General features: G+C 29.9%; 1 long non-coding RNA gene across 1 annotated transcript; it reads right to left on the reverse strand.

The window, feature by feature from the left end:
* Positions 1 to 1,486: 1,486 nt before the first annotated feature.
* LOC141670500 (uncharacterized) lies at positions 1,487 to 2,490 on the reverse strand. Its single transcript, XR_012554573.1, has 2 exons — positions 2,197 to 2,490; positions 1,487 to 2,085 (listed from the first exon to the last, which is right to left on the reverse strand). It is a non-coding gene; the product is annotated as an uncharacterized LOC141670500 (long non-coding RNA).
* Between the last annotated feature and the right edge of the window lie 769 nt (positions 2,491 to 3,259).

The following is a 3,259-nucleotide window of genomic DNA, read 5'->3' on the forward strand; positions in this document are numbered from 1 at the left end:
AATTAATACGCAAATCCCGTGCATAGAAAGGGCCTTAAGCTATGCACGACAAAGGAATACAAATATATACTATCTAATAATTGGCAACATTATGGTGTAGGAATAGAGAGAGAAATATATGTGTAGATATCCTATTTGAAAAGTGTATTATTGTTTATGTGTAATATAATAAGAAAATAAAGTATACTCATAAAGTAAAGAAACCCAAGTACGTCAATACCAAACGGAGTACCAATTCTATCACCAAAAATTGTTTAATCTCTATAAATTTGTATGTCAAAATGGATGTTGACTTCGTTACTTAAATTTGAATAGAGAAATTAAATATGCAAGCACAAAAAAAATATTATTAAAATATTAACGATAAATATTCTCAATCATTTAAGTTTTATATGTTTTTTGGTAAGTAATGTTTAAATTTTTATTTAATTATTGAATAATTTTTATTTAGGGATTGAAAGTGAGGCAAATGACCAAAAAGAGGTACGGAACAAGGATCGCCGTAAAAGATACCAAAATGGTATGTTTTATGTTGACATGTTTGTAAAATATTGAAGTATAATTATATACTTATGCCTATTGAATATAATTTAGACTAGATTTCAGTAATGAATTACTTTTTTATTGAAAAATGAAGTTGAGCCAGCGAAAATAGAAGAACGCAATAAGAAACGCTGCCAGAAGGCCCAAAATGGTATGTTATTATTGACTATTTCTTTCATTTTCTATGCTAAGTAGTTTAACTATGTTATGATTTAGTCCGACAAAAGGTTAAAAAAATAAATACATTCGACAAATTGGTAATTATAGTTATCTTTGTATTTTTTCATGTTATTTTTTTATATGTACACTTATTTTGTGTTACTTATGGACAGTTATTATGTCAGTTTTTCTATTTAATATAGCAGTGATAACTTCTTATCAATATTTGATTGAAAATTATTTAGAAACACATGTCATGTTTGTAGGAAGTATAATTTCAAATCAAGGTTGTGATACTTCAAAGTTGATAATAAGACCAACTCTACCGTTTGAAGGTCTGTCAAACAACTTGAGTAATTCTGTTATTTTATACATGTTTATTAACATGTTTCATGTATTGCAGACTTACGAGTACTAATCAAGAACATGAGGACTAGAATTAAGAAGAAGAAACATAAATTTGGTATTTTAAATGCTTATCTCATGTAGTATTTTATTATTTTAATATACTTAACATCAATATTTAGAAATTGTAGGTATCTTTATTACTTATCATTGATACTCTTTTTTTCCTAAATGCAGCTTTGAGTGATGAAATACTTGATATAGTCGTTGCTGATAAACTATGTTGTCAGTGTAGTGCTGTGATGTGGAGGTATGAACAAAATGAACAACAACGGAGACTGAAGTCAAATAAGTTTTCTTTATGTTATGATAATGGAAAAGTCCTCTTGCTATTATCGAGAGAAACTCCTCCCGAGTTGAAATCTTTATTAGACGGGACTCATGATAAAAGTGCACTCTTTCACAGATCTTCACGGCTTTACAATATTGTATTTGGATTTACATCATGGGGAGCTTAATGGGATACAAAAATCAACAATGGTGGCGGGCCTTTTGTTAGTCGCGTGCATGTTGTAATTTATCATAATATGGGATCATTGTTCCCTAAAGAATCCAAGAAGCCAGTTTTTTCGCAGATATATATGTATGACAACCAACAACTTGAGGAACGTTTGAATTTTCCAAATGGAAATGATAAACTTTACATCGAAATAACCAGTTCTTTATCGTTGATGTTGAATAAGGAGAATGCTCTGAAAGATATTTCTCGACAAGTCCGAGAGAGATCCAGGGAATCAGACGTTATTCCTACACATATACGGTTTGTTACAAATAGAGTAAATGATGGTCGACAAATTAATATCTCACTCAATGCCTTTAAATTTTCCGGATTGGTTGTAAATGAGAATTTAAGTAATGCTAGAGATATAGTCATACAAAGTAAAGGTGGTGGTTTTCACAGAGTATCAGTGCTTCATCCGTCTTTTATGTCCCTTCAATACTCGTTATTATTCCCTCATGGAAAAAATGGTTACCGAACTGATATTTTATATGTTGGCATGAGTGCGAAGTCAGAAATACAAGAGATGTAATTTGTATAAGATAATATTATTGTTATAGGCTCCAGTACAAAGAACATGAAAGTCATACCTTAATTGGAGGGAGTCAGTTATTCCTACAATTTGTTGTTGATGCTCGGGAAAGTATTGAACACGCCAGGATTACATGAGTTCTAACGCATCAGAAAATATTGAGATCCGATCTGTATAGTAATATTGTTGATTTAATTGATAGGGGGATGTTGATGCCACAAAAATAGGCAAGCGGATTGTTTTGCCATCTTCATTCACCGGTATCCCATGTTATATGCAACAAAACTATCAGAATTGTATGGCTATATGTAGGGGATACGATTTATTCATCACATTTACGTGCAACCCTCAGTGGCCTGAAATCAAGCAATATTGTGATAAAATACCACACACTAATCCTACTAACAGACCTGATGTTATAGCCAGAGTATTTAAGATTAAGATGGACTTGCTTTTGGAAGATTTTACTGACAATCACACACTTGGGAAAGTAGTTGGAGGTATTCATTTCTCATACAAGTTTAATACTACGTAATTATAACTCATAATAAATTTATAAGTATAAACTTTAATTTCCTTGGGTGAAACATTTAATAATTATAACCTTAAATCACTGAAAGACTATGTGTGTAAGTAATATATTTTGGAAGATATATTATTTTATATTATCATCTAAAGTAACTTAATATATCTCTTTTATTTAATACATTAATTATTTTATGAATAAACAACTTCTATTTTTCTCAGTTAGACAATTAGGATATTAAAAGTTTTAGAAATATTAATGTTAAACTAAAGAAAATTTAGACGATCTGAAATACATAACTGTAAAACATAATGTTATGCAAGACATGCATGTATAATAACAAGACTAAATCACATTGATAACCCTGAGATTAATTTGTATGATAATATATATCTGTATTTTGTATTGTATACCTAGAGTCTGTAAAAGTGTTGAGTAGATGTTAGGAATATGTTGAAGGCTTGATGATAACTTAACGAAACACTCTAAGTAGATAAGTTAAATGATTTTTGTAACCATTATTAGATGGAGTAGCTTGTATTAAACAAGTTCGTAGCACATTTCTGTATGCAACAAACAGCTTAGTAGTTTAGAA

Source organism: Apium graveolens, chromosome 7 (assembly GCF_009905375.1).
Source record: "Apium graveolens cultivar Ventura chromosome 7, ASM990537v1, whole genome shotgun sequence".
Taxonomy (NCBI): Eukaryota; Viridiplantae; Streptophyta; class Magnoliopsida; order Apiales; family Apiaceae; genus Apium; species Apium graveolens.